Below are 20,027 nucleotides of genomic sequence, written 5' to 3'. Positions count from 1 at the left end.
CGGCTTGGGGAACTCACAGTTCTGGGGGGGCTCGCAGCCGGTCCAGCTGGTCCAGGCTGGGGTACACTGTGTGTCCGGTCACTGATGTGGCCCCAGGACCTGTTCTGTGCTATTTCTGGTTATTTAGTAGCTGTTCTAGGAGACGAACTAAATCGTGCACATTATTAAGTCGCCATCTTCTCTGCATGCTGCTATATGCTTTCATTTTTTAAAAATAAATACTTAGAAGTAGAAGGCAGGAATTCTTGTCTACTGTATTCTTAGTGCCTAGAGCTGTGCCTAGCACAGCATAAGTATTCAATAAATTTGCTGACTGAATGAATGGAGGTACTCCAATTCCATCCCTTAGAAGAAGCCTGAACTTTTGGCCAATTCAGTACAATATTAGAACACTGTAGTTTACTGCCCTCTAGTGGCAAAGTCCAGCATAGCAGAACAATTTCTTGAGTAACTTGCAGTTATCTTGACATTTTCATCCTCTGGTTCCTCTAGACATGTGTGGAGTGCGTATTTTAGGTGCTAAAATGAAGGCAATATGAACATAAAGATACTTAAAATAGTTTCTGGCCTTAAAGACTCATACAGTCTGACAGAGAAAGGAGAGCAGGGAAACATAAACAGTAACTAGGTATGGTTAAATACTGAAAACAGAAATGCACAAGGTCATTTGGCAAAAGTACTACTTGGGTAGGTGGAGGAGAGCCTCAGGGGAGAGGAAGGGGATCTTTTTTTTTTATAGATGAATTGATCAATGGCTTCTTTTTTTGTTTTTGTTTCTGTTTTAAATATTTTTACTGATATCGTCACAAACGTACAGTCCACTCAAAGTATACAATCAATGACTCACAATATCATCACATAGTTGTATATTCATCACCATGATCATTTTCTAACATTTGCAGAAAAAGAAACAAAAAAAAACTCATGCATCCCATACCTTTTACCCTTCCCTCTCATTGACCATAGGGTAGTTCAATCTACCCTAAATTTTTTTACCCCTTAGTCTTCCCCCACCCCCACTGTTTATTTTTGTCCTTCTTTTTTATTCATCTCTCAATACCCTGAATAAAAGGAGCATCAGATACAAGGTTTTCACAAACACATGGTCATATTGCAAAATATGTAAAATTTATATAGTTATATAATTGTCTTCAAGAATCAAGGCTACTAGAATCAGGTTCTTCCCTCTAGCCATTCCAATACACCATAAACGAAAAAGGGATATTTATACAGTGCATAAGAATGACCTCCAGGATAACCTCTCAACTTTGACTGATATCTGTCAACCTCTGAAACTTTATTTTATCTTATTTCTCTCTTTGGAAGGCTTTCTCAATCTCACGATATTGGGTCCTAGCTCATCCCAGAAGTCCTGTACCATGTTGCCAGGGAGATTTACACCCCTGGGAGTCATGTCCCGCATAGGGGGAAGGGCCATGAGCTCACCTGCTGAGTTGGCTTAGAGAGAGGTCATATCTGAACAACAAAAGAGATTCTCTGGGGGTGACTCTTAGGCATAATTATCAGGAGGCTTAGCAGGAATAAGTTTCATAGGGATGAACCCCAGGATCAAGGGCTCAGCCTACTGATTTGGTTGTCTCATTGCTTGTGAGAGTATTAGAAATTCTCCAAATGGGGAAATATAATGTTTGTCTCCTATGAAGTCTTGTAAGAAAGGATATCATGCCAATTTTCCTACTAAATGCCATTCCATCATTACAAGGGATTAAAAAGAAGAATAAATGAATCTGAACAGAAATGCCAACTCCTGCATTTGGTTCTTTGCACAAAACCAAGTCTTTAGAGGTGCAATTACATTCTGTAAGCAAGAAATTCTTTAACAGCAGCTCAGAAACAATACAGAAATCTTGGTGAAATGTACTTCATCATCTACTGATGATAACATGATACTCCAATCCCTAATGCATTTGCTTTCTCACTTCTGCTAATCTTCACAAGAATTTTCATAGGACAAGATAAGGCTCATCCTCTCAAAGATGTTTCTATCCAAATAGGAAATCAGCTTAAGGTTTTTCTTGCACCATCAATATTCTTTGTAAAGCACCACATTTTACAGAGGAGGCGGAGCCTAGTGAATCGTACCATTCCAGTCTGAGGTCTCCACCTTAACCTTCCAAATGCCACTGTTGTAAGGAGGAGTCATCACAAATTGCCACAGCAACACAGTCTTTTTCACTCAGTGGATCAACAACTTTCAGGTACTGTCCAACTGATATCTGGTAGATCCCAAAGGTCCACTGTTGAGATCTTCCTGACCTGTGCCACCTCATGAGTCGTGGTGGTTCTGATGAGCAAGGTTCTGACATATCCAGGCAAAGGAGTTTATTTAAAGCCAATTCATGCTCTTCCTTATAAATACAGATCTGATTTGGGTCACTATAGTTACACACCTTAAGCACTACAAGGCCTCCCTTCTGATTGCGCAACCTTGAGCCACCAGACATTTGTTGGTCTGGAGATGACAGAGCCTTGGGCGTTTGGGCCCTCTAGTAATAAAAATCTGGCATTGTGGCCAGATTTCTGCATCTGCGGGCAAATATTATCCAAATACCATTTAAATGACTTATAACCTAACTTCTTTCTCAATTCAACATACTCACTAATATTTCCATAGCTTTTGGTCTTCAGATCAGATCTTATGAAAAAAATACTGTTCCTTATATTCATCCAACCATACAGGTGCTAGCCTCAAAGAATTGTGTGTCATGGTGTCCTGACCTTCAGGAGAGCCATATGGTTGCCTCTTTCGGAAAATGTGTCCTACTCTACAGCAAGGGATGATGAAGAGCTTACTTTCACACATCCAGATCCAAAATGGTATTTCCAAATTTTCTCCTCCCCAGATATCCATGCCACTGTTATACTGTCCAAGGTCATTAAAATAGTGTCTGTTCGTTGTGAACAATCCTCTGGCCACTGTAGGGGACTTTATTGGTGCAGTAGCTCCTTCTAGTCCTTCTAACTCAGAAAGAGGAAGAAGAGCCCATGTGAAGTGTAGTCTCCAACTGAATCCTCCTCGTACAATAGGAGATGAGCTGTATGTGTGTGTATCAGCACTGACAATATCAATCACTGGGCACACCATGCTTTTATAGTCTTCCTGGATTGCAGTCAACAACGGCTGCAACCACATCTCATTCACTCCACAGTGGCTAACTAGAAATACAAGAATTTCTCCCGTAGTGTGTGCTGCTCCAATCATTCTTCCTCAAGTCAATCCTTCATGCTTCTTATTTCTTATTACTTTCGTTCTTCCAGGGAGATGTTTTTGGATATATTCATCTAGTTCTCCTTTCATCTCATCTTTTAGTAGTTTCCAGCTATTTTCTCATAAGTACACGCGGTATTCCAAACTAGATGCCTACAACCCAGGATTGTAGTCTTCCAAGACTGAGGGCAGAAATTTTTGACTAGATTATTTCCATGGAGATGTGAGGCACCCAATTGCGGGTGTGACCTTTTGATTAGATGAAGATGTGACTCCACCCATTTCAGGTAGTGTCATGATTAGTTTACTGGAATGCTCTAAAAGAGGAAACATTTTGAAGAAAGTTCAGAGCCCACACAGCCAGAGAACTTTGGAGATACAGAAGGATAAGGCCCCCAGAGAAGCCTTATGAAACAAGAAGCCAGGACAGAAAGCTAGCAATCACCATAAGCCTTTTCAGAAGACAGAAGGGTGTTCCAGATGGCATCAGCCTTTCTTAAGTGAAGGTAACCTGTTGTTGGTGCCTTAGTTTGGACATTTTCTCAGCACTAGAATTATAAACGTGCAACTTATTAAATTACCTTTTTAAAAGCCATTTCATTTCTGGTATATTGCTTTCTGGCAGTGTGCTGGTTTGAAAGAATGTATGTACCCTAGAAAAGCCATGTTTTAATCCTAATCCCATTTTGTAAAGGCAGCCGTTTCTTCTTATTCCTATTCAGTACTGTATGTTTGAAACTGTAATTAGATCATCTCCCTGGAGATGTGACTTAGGGAGTCACATCTTTTTTTTTTTCTTTTTTTATTAATTTTTTAAAAAAATAACAACAAACACAAACATTCTTAACTTATGACCATTCCATTCTACATATATAAGCAGTAATTCACAATATCATTACATAGTTGCACATTCATCATCATGATAGTTTCTTAGAACATTTGCATTAATTCAGAAAAAGAAATAAAAAGACCTAAGAAAAAAATTCACACATACCATACCCCTCAACCCTTCCTTTTCATCGATCACTAGCATTTCAATCTAAATTTATTTTAACATTTGTTTCCCCTATTATTTATTTTTATTCCATATGTTTTACTCATGTGTTGATAAGGTAGATAAAAGGAGCATCAGACATAAGGTTTTCACAATCATACAGTCACATTGTGAAAGCTATATCATTATACAATCATCTTCAAGAAACACGGCTACTGGAATATAGTTCTACATTTTCAGGCAGTTCCCTCCAGCCTCTCCATTACATCTTGACTAACAAGGTAATGTCTATTTAATGCATAAGAATAACCTCCAGGATACCTTCTCGACTCTGGAATCTCTCAGCCATTGACACTTTATTTTGTCTCATTTCACTCTTCCCCCTTTTGGTCGAGACGGTTTTCTCAATCCCTTGCTGCTGAGTCTCAGCTCATTCTAGGATTTCTGTCCAACGTTGCTGGGAAGGTCCACACCCCTGGGAGTCATGTCTCACATAGACAGGGGAGGGCAGTGAGTTTGCCTGTTGTGTTGGCTGGAGAGAGAGGCCACATCTGAGCAACGAAAGAGGTTCTCTTGGGGATGACAGGGAGTCACATCTTGATGTGATCTTGAGTGATCAAGAATAGTTGTTAAAATGGATTAGGTAGAGAATTGTCTCCACCCATTGGGTGCATCTTGATTAGTGTATTGGAATCCTATAAAAGAGGAAACATTTTGGAGAAAAAGATTTCTAAGAGAGCAGAGAATGATAGCCACGAGAAGCAGAGAGTCTACCAGCCAGTGACCTTTGGAAATGAAGAAGGAGAACGCCTCCTGGGGAGCTTCATGAAACAGGAAGCCAGGAGAGAAAACTAACAGATGATGCCGTGTTCACCACATGCCTTTTCAGGTCAGCAAGAAACCCTGAACTTCATCAATCTTCTTGAACCAAGGTATTGTTTCCTGGATGCCTTAGATTGGACATTTCTATAGATTTGTTTTAACTGGGACATTTTCTCAGCCTTAGAACTGTAAACTAGCAACTTATTAAATCCTCCCTTTTAAAAGCCATTCTGTTTCTGGTATATTGCATTCCGGCAGCTAGCAAACTAGAACACGCAGCTTAACAAATTAATACATGTATATAAATATATATATGAAAACGAGAGCAAAAATGTGGAAACAACCAGGTGCCCATCAACAAACATATGGATAAACAAAATGTACATACACACAATGGATATTATTCAGATGTAAGAAAGAATGAAGTTACGAGACATGCTACAATAGGTAAGAGCCCTGAAAATACTATACCCAGTGAAATAAGCAAGGTACATAAGGACAAATAGTGTATGATATAAAAGATGACTAGAAAGCAAGCTCACAGAGACAGAAATGGATTAGATACTGTAAGTATAATTAATAATGGTGAATTTGAGTATGGTTGAAAGGGGAAGTCCAAGGTCCTGTATGTCACTAGAAGGAAAGTCAGAGGACGCAACATGGGAATGTATGACACAGCAAAATATGTTGTGGACAATGACTGCGGTTAATTATACAAATACTAGAAAATTCTTACATAATTAGAGTATATGTACATGACAATTATAAGGTATGTTGATAATAGGGTATTTGGGAAAAATCCAATTAATGCAAACTAAGAACTATAGCTAACAGTAACACTATAATATTCTTTCATCAATTGTAACAAAGGTACTATACTCAAGATAAGCACCAGTAATAGGGAGGGTATTAGAGGTATGGAATTTTTTCCCGGAGCAATGAGAATGTTCTCAAATTGACTGTAGCAGTGAATGTGTAACTATGTGATTATACCAAGAGCCATGGATCGTACACTTTGGATTGATTGCATGGTATGGGAATAAAACTGTTCAAAAAAAAGGTGGATTAGAGGTTATGAGGGGATGGGGGGAGGCAGAAAGGGGAGTGTTTATTTGGGGAAAAAATAAGGAGGGGTGAATTTTAGGTAATGTGAATTCTATCTCAATAAGGTTGTTAAAAAAGAGATTGGGGGTGCACAGATGGTTCAGTGGTAGAATATTCGCCTTCCATGCAGGAGACCTGGGTATGATTCCCAGACCCTGCACCCCGCCACAAAAAAAAAAAAAAAAAAGAGATTGGCTAAGAATTGGGAAATGGGTATACGGGGATGTGCTATATTATTCTTTCTACTTTTTCATATGTTTGAAATTTTGCTCAATTAAAACTTTGTTAAAGTAATGGGCCCAACCTTCCTATTCTAGGAGGAGGAACCAAAGAGCCATGTGAAGTTTGTTGCCAAGGTAAAACTGAGTACAACCTTGTCAAGACTAATCCCTAAGAAGGGCAGAGAAGTCTTGAGTCTGTAAGAGTTTCATTGGCCAGCAAAATGAGTCTGATTAGCCAGTGTCAGAGTTAGAATGAAGTCATTATCAAAGAAAAGCACAGTATTTGCAGGACTGATCAGGCTGGGCCCCAGTAGAAAGCAAAGAAAAACTTGGTAGAAAACTGGCAGCTAACAAATTAACTAAATATATAAAGAGAAGTGCAGCTGCTGAGGAATATTTCTAAATGGCATGATACTATTACCAAGACTTCATGCCAACATCAAGAACTCAAACAGATTAATAATTTTATAGGTTCATCCTTTAGTACTGTTTTAGAAAGCTACTATTGCAAGAAACAACCCCCAAATCCCAATAGCTCAATTTATGGCTCTCTAAATAAAATTAAATAAAGTAGAATTTAGCTGCCTTCAAAAGCTGACCTGTTGATCAGAGAGAAGATGGCAGCTTAGCAATGTGCGTGTTTTAGTTCGTCCTCCAGAACAACTACTAAATAACCAGAAACAGTACAGAACAGCTCCTGGAGCCATGATAGTGACCGGACACACAGCGTACCCCAGTCTGGACCAGCTGGACCGGCTGCGAGTCTCCGGAACCGTGAGTTCCACAAGCCACGGAGGCCGGCGCCCGGCGCCCCTCCCCCATAGGCAGCTTCCCGGAAGGAAAGGAAAGAGACTCTAACAGTAGCAGGGACTGAGTCCAACCAAACACCAATTGTGGCATTAATAAACAAATTCTGACTACTAAAAATAGGCCCCCAGCTCAGGTGAAACTGGTCAAGGCGGAGGTTGCTTATTGGGCTAACTGAAAAAGAGGAAAGGGGAAAAAACACAGGTTTTTGTGGCTGTTTCTACGGAGGCTTGGCTGCCTCTGGATTCAGCGGTGGGACTTCTCAGGCTGCAACTACCCCAGGCATAGGCAGAACAAGCTCATTTGAGGGCTTATCTGGAGCCTGTGCCTTCGCCAGGGGAGGGGTGAAGTCCAACTTAGGTGGAATCCCTCTCTCAAGGAATTCAGACCCCAGGGCTTGGCAATTTGAAGCCATTAAAACCAGCCTACAACCTCTCCTCTGTCTCCACCACACCCCCAGCAGGGAGAGCCTTCCAAAGTTAAAGAAGTCACAACATCTTTTGCTGGTGGGACCCGCAGGCAGATAAGTGCCACATACTGGGCAGGATAAGAAAAACAGAGCCCAGAGACTTCACAGGAAAGTCTTCCAACCTGCTGGGTCTCACCCTCAGGGAAAACTGATGCAGGTGACTCCTTCCCCCTGATAGGAGGCCAGTTTAGTCCGGGAAAACCCGGCTGGAGTCTGTAATACCTTTGTAGACCCTCCCAAGGCGGGGGAGGGAAAAGGCACCTTACAAGCAGGACAAGAAACAAGAAAACAAGAACTGAAAAACTGCCCTCTGTTGAACAAAACTTGAGCTACAGGCCCAGAAAAAGCTGAACTGAAGGTCAAAGAACAGATAGACAACAAACTCATCTAGCAAGAAAACCCTAGGTAAGATAAGTGAAAGTAATCTCCAGAATAAACTAATTAAGGTAATTAAATGTCTAGACACCAGCAAAAAATAACAAATAACACCAGGAAAATTGAAGATATGGCCCAGTCAAAGGAACAAACCAATAGTTCAAATGAGATACAGGAGCTGAAACAACTAATTCAGAATATATGAACAGAAATGGAAAACCTCATCAAAAACCAAATCAATGAATTGAGGGAGGACATGAAGAAGGCAAGGAATGAACAAAAAGAAGAAATGGAAAGTCTGAAAAAACAAAGTACAGAACTTATGGGAATGAAGGATACAGTAGAAGAGATGAAAAAACAATGGAAATCTACAATGGTAGATTTCAAGAGACAGAGGTTAGGATTAGTGAACTGGAGGATGGAACATCTGAAATCCAAAAAGAAACAGAAACTATAGGGAAAAGAATGGGAAAATATGAGCAGGGACTCAAGGAATTGAATGATAATATGAAGCTCACAAATATACGTTTTGTGGGGGTCCCGGAAGGAGAAGAGAAGGGAAAAGGAGGAGAAAAACTAATGGAAGAAATTATCACTGAAAATTTCCCAACTCTTATGAAAGACTTAAAATTACAGATCGAAGAAGTGCAGCGCACCCCAAAGAGAACAGATTCAAATACACGTTCTCCAAGACACTTATTAGCCAGAATGTCAGAGGTCAAAGAGAAAGAGAGGATTTTGAAAGCAGCAAGAGAAAAGCAATCCATCAAATACAAGGGAAACCCAATAAAACTATGTGTAGATTTCTCAGTAGAAACCATGGAGGAGAGAAGATAGTGGGATGATATATTTAAATTACTAAAAGAGAAAAACTGCCAACCAAGAATTCCATATCCAGCAAAACTGTCCTACAAAAATGAGGGAGAAATTAAAACATTTTCAGACAAAAAGTCACTGAGAGAATTTGTGACCAAGAGACCAGCTCTGCAAGAAATACTAAAGGGAGCACTAGAGACAGATATGAAAATACAGAAGAGAGAGGTGTGGAGAAGAGCGTAGAAAGAAGAAAAATTAGATATGACATATAAAATAAAAAAGGCAAAATGGTAGAGGAAAGTACTACCCAAACAGTAATAACACTAAATGTTAATGGATTGAACTCCCCAATCAAAAGACATAGACTGGAAGAATGGATTAAAAAACAGGATCCTTCTATATGCTGTCTACAGGAAACACATCTTAGACCCAAAGATAAACATAGGTTGAAAGTGAAAGGTTGGGAAAAGAGATTTCATGCAAATAACAACCAGAAAAGAGCATGAGTAGCTATACTAATATCCAACAAATTAGACTTTAAATGTAAAACAGTTAAAAGAGACAAAGAAGGATACTATGTATTAATAAAAGGAACAATTCAACATGAAGACATAACAATCATAAATATTTATGCACTGAACCAGAATGCCCCAAAATACATGAGGCAAACACTGCAAACACTGAAAAGGGAAATAGACACATCTACCATAATAGTTGGAGACTTCAATTCCCCACTCTCATCAATGGACAGAACATCTAGACAGAGGATCTATAAAGAAACAGAGAATTTGAATAATACAATAAATGAGCTAGACTTAACAGACATTTATAGGACATTACACCCCACAACAGCAGGATACACCTTATTCTCAAGTGCTCATGGATCATTCTCAAAGACAGACCATATGCTGGGTCACAAAGTAAGTCTCAACAAATTTAAAAAGATTGAAATCATACACAACACTTTCTCAGATCATAAGGGAATGAAGTTACAAATCAATAATAGGCAGAGTGCCAGAAAATTCACAAATACGTGGAGGCTCAACAACACACTCTTAAATAACCAGTGGGTCAAGGAAGAAATTACAAGAGAAATCGGTAAATATCTCGAGGCAACTGAAAATGAAAACACAACATATCAAAACTTATGGGAAGCAGCAAAGGCAGTGCTAAGAGGGAAATTTATTGCCCTAAATGCCTATATCAAAAAGAAGAAAGGGAAAACATGGAGGAATTAACTGTCCACTTGGAAGAACTGGAGAAAGAACAGCAAACTAACCCCAAAGCAAGCAAAAGCAAAGAGATAACAAAGATTAGAGCAGAAATAAATGAAATTGAGAACATGAAAACGATTGAGGAAATCAATAAAACCAGAAGTTGGTTTTATGAGAAAATCAATAAGATTGATGGACCCTTAGCAAGATTGACAAAAAGAAGAAGAGAGAGGATGCAAATAAATAAGATCAGAAATGGAAGAGGAGACATAACCACTGACCTCACAGAAATAAAGGAGGTAATAACAGGATACTATGAACAACTTTATGCTAATAAATACAACGATGTAGATGAAATGGACAACTTCCTAGAAAGGCATGAACAACCAACTTTGACTCAAGAAGAAATAGATGACCTCAAAAAACCCATCACAAGTAAAGAAATTGAATCAGTCATTAAAAAGCTTCCCCAAAAGAAAAGTCCAGGACCAGATGGCTTCACATGTGAATTTTATTAAACATTCCAGAAAGAATTAGTACCAACTCTGCTCAAACTCTTCAAAAATCGAAGTGGAGGGAAAGCTACCTAATTCATTCTATGAAGTCAACATCACCCTCATACCCAAACCAGACAAAGATATTACAAAAAAAGAAAACTACAGACCAATCTCTCTAATGAATATAGATGCAAAAATCATCAACAAAATTCTAGCAAATCGAATCCAGCAACACATTAAAAGAATTATACATCATGACCAAGTAGGATTCATCCCAGGTATGCAAGGATGGTTCAACATAAGAAAATCAATTAATGTAATACACCATATCAACAAATCAAAGCAGAAAAATCACATGATCATCTCAATTGATGCAGAGCAGGCATTTGACAAGATTCAACATCCTTTCCTGTTGAAAACACTTCAAAGGATAGGAATACAAGGGAACTTCCTTAAAATGATAAAGGGAATATATGAAAAACTCATAGCTAATACCATCCTCAATGGGGAAAAGCTGAAAACTTTCCCCCTAAGATCAGGAACAAGACAAGGATGTCCACTATCACCACTGTTATTCAACATTGTGTTGGAGGTTCTAGCCAGAGCAATTAGACAAGAAAAAGAAATACAAGGCATCAAAATTGGAAAGGAAAAAGTAAAACTATCACTGTTTGCAGATGATATGACACTATGCATCGAAAACCCTGAAAAATTCACAGCAAAACTACTAGAGCTAATAAACGAGTACAGCAAAGTGGCAGGTTACAAGATCAACATTCAAAAATCTGTAGTGTTTCTATACACTAGTAATGAACAATCTGAGGGGGAACTCAAGAAACAAATTCCATTTACAACTGCAACTAAAAGAATAAAGTACTTAGGAATAAATTTAACTAAAGAGACAAAAGACCTATACAAAGAAAACTACAAGAAACTGTTAAAAGAAATCACAGAAAACCTAAATAGATGGAAGGGCATACAGTGTTCATAGATTGGAAGACTAAATATAGTTAAGATGTCAGTTCATATAAATTGATTTACAGATTCAACGCAATACCAATCAAAATCCCAACAACTTACTTTTCAGAAATAGAAAAACCAATAAGCAAATTTATCTGGAAGGCAGGGTGCCCCGAATTGCTAAAAGTATCTTGAGGGAAAAAAATGAAGCTGGAGGTCTCACGCTGCCTGACTTTAAGGCATATTATGAAGCCACAGTGGTCAAAACAGCATGGTATTGGCATAAAGATAGATATATCGACCAATGGAATCGAGTAGAGTGCTCAGATATAGACCCTCTCATCTATGGACATCTGATCTTTGATAAGGCAGTCAAGCCAACTCACCTGGGACAGAACAGTCTCTTCAATAAAAGGTGCCTAGAGAACTGGATATCCATATGCAAAAGAATGAAAGAGGACCCGTATCTCACACCCTATACAAAAGTTAACTCAAAATGGATCAAAGATCTAAACATTAGGTCTAAGACCATAAAATGGTTAGAGGAAAATATAGGGAGATATCTTATGAAGCTTATAACTGGAGGCGGTTTTATGAACCTTACTCCTAAAGCAAGAGCACTGAAGAAAGAAATAAATAAATGGGAGCTCCTCAAAATTAAACACTTCTGTGCATCAAAGAACTTCATCAAGAAAGTGAAAAGACAGCCTACACAATGGGAGACAATATTTGGAAATGACACATCAGATAAAGGTCTAGTATCCAGAATTTATAAAGAGATTGTTCAACTCAACAACAAAAAGACAGTCAATCCAATTACAAAATGGGGAAAAGACTTGAACAGACACTTCTCAGAAGAGGAAATACAAATGGCCAAAAGGCACATGAAGAGATGCTCAATGTCCCTGGCCATTAGAGAAATGCAAATCAAAACCACAATGAGATATCATCTCACACCCACCAGAATGGCCATTATCAACAAAACAGAAAATGACAAGTGCTGGAGAGGATGTGGAGAAAGAGGCACACTTATTCACTGTTGGTGGGAATGTCAAATGGTGCAACCACTGTGGAAGGCAGTTTGATGGTTCCTCAAAAAGCTGAATATAGGATTGCCATATGACCCAGTAATACCATTGCTGGGAATCTACTCAAAGGACTTAAGGGCAAAGACACAAACGGACATTTGCACACCAATGTTTATAGCAGCATTATTTACAATTGCAAGGAGATGGAAATAGCCAAAATGTCCATCAACAGATGAGTAGCTAAACAAACTGTGGTGTATACATATGATGGAATATTATGCAGCTTTAAGACAGAATAAACTCATGAAGTATGTAACAACATGGATGGACCTTGAGAACATTATGTTGAGTGAGACTAGCTAAAAACTAAAGGACAAATACTGTATGGTCTCACTGATATGAACTGACATTAGTGAATAAACTTGGAATATGTCATTGGCAACAGAGACCAACAGGAGATAGAAATAGGGTAAGATATTGGGTAACTGGAGCTGAAGGGATACAGACTGTGCAACAGGACAGGATACAAAAACTCAGAAATGGACAGCACAATACTACCTAACTGTAATGTAATTATGTTAAAACACTGAATGAAGCTACATGTGAGAATGATAGAGGGAGGAGGGCTGGGGACATAAATGAAATCAGAAAGAAAGATAGGTGTTAAAGATCGAGATGGTATAATCTAGGAATGCCTAGAGTGTATAATAGTGAAATGTACAACGTACAAATTTTAAAAATGTTTTTTGCATGAGGAAGAACAAAGGAATGTCATTATTGCAGGGTGCTGAAAATAGATGATAATTAATACTTTAAAATGTCACCTTATGTGTGAGACAAAAGCAAAAAATGTTTATTTGTTACAAATTTATATTTTGGTTAGAGCATTTCCTAATATAACTCATGTAGATAGTTTGATTGAATGTCATAAGCACTTGGAATCTCAGGTAGGACATGAAATTTTGTTGGTTTGTCCAGAGTGATGCCCCGATAAATTCCAGAGTGATTTGATCAGTGACTGGAAAAGTATTTGCAAACCCCCTTTGGGGAATGGTGAGAGTGGGGAGAAATTCAACTTCCCCAAGTTGAATTCTTGATATTCTCACAAGCAGTGTGGACAACCAAAGCTATAGGCTGAGCCCCAAGTCTTGGGGTTTGTTCATATGAAACTTAACCCCACAAAGGGTAGGTCAAGTCTACTTAAAATTTAGGCATAAGAGTCAACCCCAAAAGAGCCTCTTTCGTTGCTCAGATGTGGCCTCTCTCTCCAGCCAACACAACGAGCAGTCTCACCACCCTTCCCCTCTCTGCATGGGACATGACTCCCAGGGGTGTGGGCCTTCCTGGCAACGTGGGACAGAGATCCTGGAATGAGCTGAGACTCAGCATCAAGGGACTGAGAAAAACCCTAGAATGAGCTGAGAATTAACATCAAGGGATTGAGAGAACCTTCTCAACCAAAGGGGGAAGAGTGAAATGAGACTAAGTGTCAATGGCTGAGAGATTCCAAACAGAGTGGAGAGGTTATCCTGGAGGTTATTCTTATGCATTAAGTAGATATCACGTTGTTGTTCAAGATGTAGCGGAGAGGCTGGAGGGAACTGCCTGAAAATGTAGAGCTGTGTTCCAGTAGCCATGTTTCTTGATGATGATTGAACAATGATATAGCTTTCACAATGGGACTCTGTGAATGTGAAAACCTTGTGTCTGATGCCCCTTTTAGCTACTATATCAACATAAGAGTAGAACATATGGAATAAAAATATATAATAGGGGGAACAAATGTTAAAATAAATTTAGTTTGAAATGCTAGTGGTAAATGAAAGCGAGGGGTAAGGGGTATAGTTATGTATAATCTTTTTTTCTCTATTATTGTTTTATTTCTTTTTCTGTTGTCTTTTTATTTCTTTTTCTAAAGCGATGCAACTGTTCTAAGAAATGATGAATATGCAACTATGTGATGATATTAAGAATTACTGATTGTATATGTAGAATGGAATGATATCTTAATGTTTTGTTTGTTAATTTTTTTAATTAATAAAAAAAGTTAAAAAAAATAAATTGACTTCAAAAGAAAAGAAAAAAAAAAGCTGACCTGTTAGCACAGGGGTGGGGAGGTGGGAAATGAAAAAAGTCCTCAAGAAGAGCTTAATTTTTATGCTTCTGTTCTAGTTTGCTAGCTGCCAGAATGCAATATATCAGAAACAAATGGCTTTTAAAAAGGGGAATTTAATAAGTTGCTAGTTTACAGCTCTAAGGCCGAGAAATGAAGATTGTCAGTAAAGGCAAAAAGAAAGAAAATTAGATATAACATCTAAAATCCAAAAGGCAAAACGAAGTACTGCCTGTACAGTAATAACACTAAATGTTAATGGATTAAACTCCCCAAACAAAAGACACAGACTGGCAGAATGGATTAGAAAACAGGACCTATCTATATGCTGCCTACACGAACGCATCTTAGACCCAAGGATAAACACAGGTTGGAAGTGAAAGGTTGGAAAAAGATATCTCATGCAAATAACAATCAAAAAAGAGCACAAGTAGCTATACTAATATCCAACAAATTAGACTTTAAATGTAAAACAGTTAAAAGAGACAAAGAAGGACACTATGTATTAATAAAAGGAACAATTCAAGAAGAAGACATAACAATCATAAATATTTATGCACCAAGCCAGAATGCTCCAAAATACATGAGGCAAACACTGAAAAGAGAAATAGACACATCTACCATAATACTTGGAAACTTCAATTCCCCACTCTCGTCAATGGACAGAACATCTAGACAGAGGATCTATAAAGAAACAGAGAATTTGAATAATACAATAAATGAGCTAGACTTAACAGACATTTATAGAACATTACACCCCACAACAGCAGGATACACCTTTTTTCAAGTGCTCATGGGTCATTCTCAAGGACAGACCATATGCTGGGTCACAAAGCAAGTCTCAAGAAATTTTAAAAGATTGAAATCATACAAAACACTTTCTCAGATCATAAAGGAATGAAGTTGGAAATCAATAATAGGCAGAGTGCCAGAAAATTCACAAATATGTGGAGGCTCAACAATACACTCTTAAATAACCAGTGGGTCAAGGAAGAAATTACAACAGAAATCAGTAAATATCTCGATGCAAATGAAAATGAAAATATGACATATCAAAATTTATGGGATGCAGCAAAGGCAGTACTCAGAGGGAAATTTATTGCCCTAAATGCCTATATCAAAAAAGAAAACAAAAATCAAGGAATTAACTGTCCACTTGGAAGAACTAGACAAGGAACAGCAAACTAACCCCAAAGCAAGCAAAAGCAAAGAAATAACAAAGTTTAGAGCATAAATAAATGAACTTGAGAACATGAAAACAATCAAGAAAATCGAGAAAACCAGAAGTTGGTTCTAAGAGAAAATCAATAAGATTGATAAACCCTTAGCAAAACTGACAAATAGAAGAAGAGAGAGGATGCAAATGAATAAAATCAGAAATGGAAGAGGAGACATAACCACTGACCCTAGAAATGAAGGAAGTAATGAGAGGATACTATGAACAACTTTATGCTAATAAACTAGACAATGTAGATGAAATGGACAACTTCCTAGAGAAGCATGAACAACCAACATTGACTCTAGAAGAAACAGACGACCTCAACAAACCAATCACAAGTAAAGAAATTGAATCAGTCATTAAATAGCTCCCCAAAAAGAGAAGACCAGGATCAGACGGCTTCACATCTGAATTCTATCACGCATTCAAGAAAGAATTAGTAACAATCCTGCTGATACTCATCAAGAAAACTGAAGAGGAGGAAAGCTACCTAACTCATTCTATGAAGCCAACATCACCCTCATACAGACAAAGATATTACAAAAAAAGAAAACTACAGACCAATCTCTCTAATGAATATAGATGCAAAAATCCTCAACAAAATTCTAGCAAATCGAATCCAGCAACACATTAAAAGAATTATACATCATGACCAAGTAGGATTCATCCCAGGTATGCAAGGATGTAATTAATGTAATACACCATATCAACAAATCAAAGCAGAAAAACCACATAATCATCTTGATTGATGCAGAAAAGGCATTTGACAAAATTCAACATCCTTTCCTGCTGAAAACACTTCAAAGGATAGGAACAGAAGGGAACTTCTTCAACAGGATAAAGGGAATATATGAAAAATCCACAGCTAACATCATCCTCAATGGAGAAAAACTGAAAACTTTCCCCCTAAGATGAGGAACAAGACAAGGATGTCCATTATCACCATTGTTATGTGTTATGTGTTGGAAGTTCTAGCCAGAGCAATTAGACAGAAAAAGAAATACAAGGCATCAAAACTGGAGAGGAAGAAGTAAAACACTCACTGTTTGTATATGATATGATATGCAAAATTCACGTGATATGATGTTGAAAACCCCGAAAAATCCACAGCAAAACTTCTAGAGTGAATAAATGAGTATAGCAAAGTGGCTGGTTACAAGATCAACACTCAAAAATCTGTGTGTTTCTACACACTAGTGATGAACAATCTGAGGGGGAAATCAAGAAAAAGATTCCATTTACAACTGCAACCAAAAGAATAAAATATTTAGGAATAAATTTAACTAAAGAGACAAAAAACCTATACAGAAAAAACTGTAAGAAAATATTAAAAGAAATCACAGAAGTCCTAAATAAATGGAAGGGACTACCATGTCATGGATTGGAAGACTAAATATAGTTAAGATGTCAATTCTACCTAAACTGATTTACAGATTCAATGCAATACCAATTAAAACACTAAAAACTTACTTTTCAGAAATAGGAAATCCAATAACCAAATTTATCTGGAAGGGCAGGGTGCCCTGATTAGCTAAAAGTATCCTGACAAAGAAAAATAAAGTCAGAGGTCTCACGCTACCTGACTTTAAGGCGTATTACAAAGCTATAGTGGTCAAAACAGGATTGTACTGGCATAAAGATAGTTATACTGACCAATGGAATTGAATGAAGTGTTCAGATACAGACCCTCTCATCTATGGACAATTGATCTTTGATAAGGCAGTCAAGACAACTCACGTGGGAAAGAACAGTCTCTTCAAAAAATGGTGCCTAGAGAACTGGATATCCACATGCAAAAGAATGAAAGAGGATCCACATCCCACACACTATATAAAAATTAACTCAAAACGGATCAAAGAGATATTCTCACAAGCAGTGGGGGCAGCCAAAGCAATATGCGGAGCCTCCAATCTTGGGATTTGTTCATATGAAACTAAATCCTGCAAAGGATAGGCTAAGCTTACTTAAAATTAGGCCTAAGAATCACCCCCCAAGAGAACCTCTTTTGTTGCTCACATGTGGCCTCTCTCTCTCGGCCAACACAGCGAGCAAACTCACTGCCCTCCCACTCTCTATGTGGCAAATGACTCCCAGGGGTGTGGACCTTCCTGGCAACGTGGGACAGAAATCCTAAAATTAGCTGGAACTCAGCATCAAAGGATTGAGAAAATCTTCTTGATCAAAAGGGGGAATAGCGAAATGAGACAAAAGAAAGTGCCAGTGGCTGAGAGATTCCAAACAGAGTTGAGAGGTTATCCTGGAGGTTATTCTTACGCATTAAATAGATATCACCTGTTTAGTTAAGGTGTAATGGAGAGGCTGAAGGGAACAGCCTGAAAATGTGGAGCTGTGCTCTGGTGGACATGTTTCTTGAAGATAATCGTATGATGATACGGCTGTTGCAGTGTGGTTGTGAGAGCCTTGTGTCTGATGCTCCTTTGTCCACCTTATAGACGGACAAATAAAACATATGGATTGAAAATAAATAAATAATAGAGGGAACAAATGTTAAAATAAATTTAATAGATTGAAATGCTGGTGATCAGTAAAGGGGAGGGGTAAGGGGTATGGTATGTATGAATTTTTTTCTGTTTTCTTTTTATTGATTTTTCTGAATTGATGCAGATGTTCTAAGAAATGATCATGATGATAAAAATACAAGTATGTGATGATAGTGTGAGTTACTGATTACATAACAAGAACGGAATGATCATATGATAAGAATGTTTGTGTTTATATGTAGTTATGTATCATAAATAAATAATAAATTAATTAAAAAGAAAAATAAATACATCCTCAAAAATATATATAGATGACATGCACCCCTGAAGTAAAAAAAAAAAAAAAGGAGGTGGGAGCGAAATGAGACAAAATAAAGCATCAATGGCTGAGAGATTCCAAACAGTCGAGAGGGGATCCTGGAGGTTATTCTTACGCATTAAATAGGTATCACTTGTTTAGTTAAGGTGTAATGGAGAGGCTAGAGGGAATTGCCTGAAAATGTGGAGCTGTGCTCCAGTGACCAAGTTTCTTGAAGATAATTGTACAATGAAATGTTGTTGCAGTGTGCCTGTGTGGTTGTGAGAGCCTTGTGACTGATGCTTCTTTTGTCTACCTTATTAACAGACAAGTAAAACACATGGATTAACAATAAATAAATAATAGGGTGAACAAATGTTAAAATAAATTCAGTAGATTGAAATGCTGGTGATCGGTGAAGGGGAGGGGTAAGGAGCATGAATGTAGGAATTTTTTCCTGTTTTCTTTTTATTGCTTTTTCTGAATTGATGCAGATGTTCTAAGAAAGGATCATGATGATGAATATACAACTATGTGATGACAGTGTGAGTTAGTTGCATTATATAACAAGAATGCAATGATCATATGATAAGAATGTTTGTGTTTATATTGGTTGTGCATTATAAATAAATAAATAAATAAATAAAATGGATCAAAGACCTACACATTAGATCTGATCTAAGACCATAAAACTGTTAGAAGAAAATGTAGGGAAATATCTTATAAATCTTATACTAGGAGGCGGTTTCCTAGACCTTCCACCCAAAGCAAGAGCACTGAAGAAGGAAAGAAATGGGAACTCCTCAAAATTAAACACTTTTGTGCATCAAAGAACTTTGTCAAGAAAGTAAAAAGATAGCCTACACAATGGGAAACAATATTTGGAAATGATATATCAGATAAAGTTATAGTATCCAGAATATATAAAGAGATTGTTTAACTCAACAACAAAAAGACAGCCAACCCAATTACAAAGTGGGAAAAAGACTTGAACAGACACTTCTCAGAAGAGGAAACACAAATGGCCAAAGGGCACACGAAGAGATGCCCACCTTTCCTGGCCATTAGGGAAATGCAAATCAAAACCACAATAAGATATTATCTCACACCCTCCAGAATGGCCATTATCAATAAAACAGAAAATGACAAATGCTGGAGAAGATGTGGAGAAAGAGGCACACTTATCCATTGTTGGTGGGAATGTCAAATGGTACAACTGCTGTGGAAGGCAGTTTGGTGGTTCCTCAAAAAGCTAAATATAGAATTGCCATGTGACCTGGCAATACCATTGCTAGGTATCTACTCAGAGGACATGAGGGCAAGGTCACAAACAGACATTTGCACACCAATGTTTATAGCA

General features: G+C 37.8%; 1 protein-coding gene and 1 pseudogene across 4 annotated transcripts in view; both read right to left on the bottom strand.

Moving 5' to 3' along the window:
• TBC1D22B (TBC1 domain family member 22B) overlaps positions 1-20,027 on the bottom strand; it is a 113,967-nt gene that overhangs the window by 48,762 nt on the left and 45,178 nt on the right. The window lies entirely within an intron of this gene.
• Positions 238-4,375, bottom strand: LOC143684580 (polypeptide N-acetylgalactosaminyltransferase 11 pseudogene; annotated as a pseudogene).

Source organism: Tamandua tetradactyla, chromosome 5, assembly GCF_023851605.1.
Source record: "Tamandua tetradactyla isolate mTamTet1 chromosome 5, mTamTet1.pri, whole genome shotgun sequence".
Taxonomy (NCBI): domain Eukaryota; kingdom Metazoa; phylum Chordata; class Mammalia; order Pilosa; family Myrmecophagidae; genus Tamandua; species Tamandua tetradactyla.
The sequence above is the reverse complement of the archived record's forward strand: the minus strand, read 5'-3'. Positions and strand labels throughout refer to the sequence as shown.